The sequence below is a fragment of the Oncorhynchus mykiss genome, chromosome 18 (genome assembly GCF_013265735.2).
Source record: "Oncorhynchus mykiss isolate Arlee chromosome 18, USDA_OmykA_1.1, whole genome shotgun sequence".
Taxonomy (NCBI): Eukaryota; Metazoa; Chordata; class Actinopteri; order Salmoniformes; family Salmonidae; genus Oncorhynchus; species Oncorhynchus mykiss.
Window position 1 is genome coordinate 34,594,818 of NC_048582.1, and position 413 is coordinate 34,595,230.

The following is a 413-nucleotide window of genomic DNA, read 5'->3' on the forward strand; positions in this document are numbered from 1 at the left end:
ACAAGATTGTTTTGCTTAGCTCTGTACCCTTAAACAGGAATAATGACGGAGTAAAAATAAGAGTGGGGTGTGCATAAAATATACAATTGGACCCGATTCCAGCACATTTTGTCCTCGTCTGTCAGACTGATGTCTTTTCACTTGAAATGAAACAAAGCCATTAGCAAAGACAAGTCATCCACTTAAGCAGCAAGATACAGTATATACTGGTATACTCATTTGAACAGACTATCCTTCCCTCTTGTGGATAACTTGGCACTACTAGAAATAGGAGAAACCCCTGTAATACATTCACAATTATATACACTCTGGGTTTTTGTTACAGATTAGCCCAAGTTTATATTCAGCTCTAAAGTTGACAAATAAGTACACAAGGTTCATTTTCTTAATAGTAACACGGAATTTGAGACATA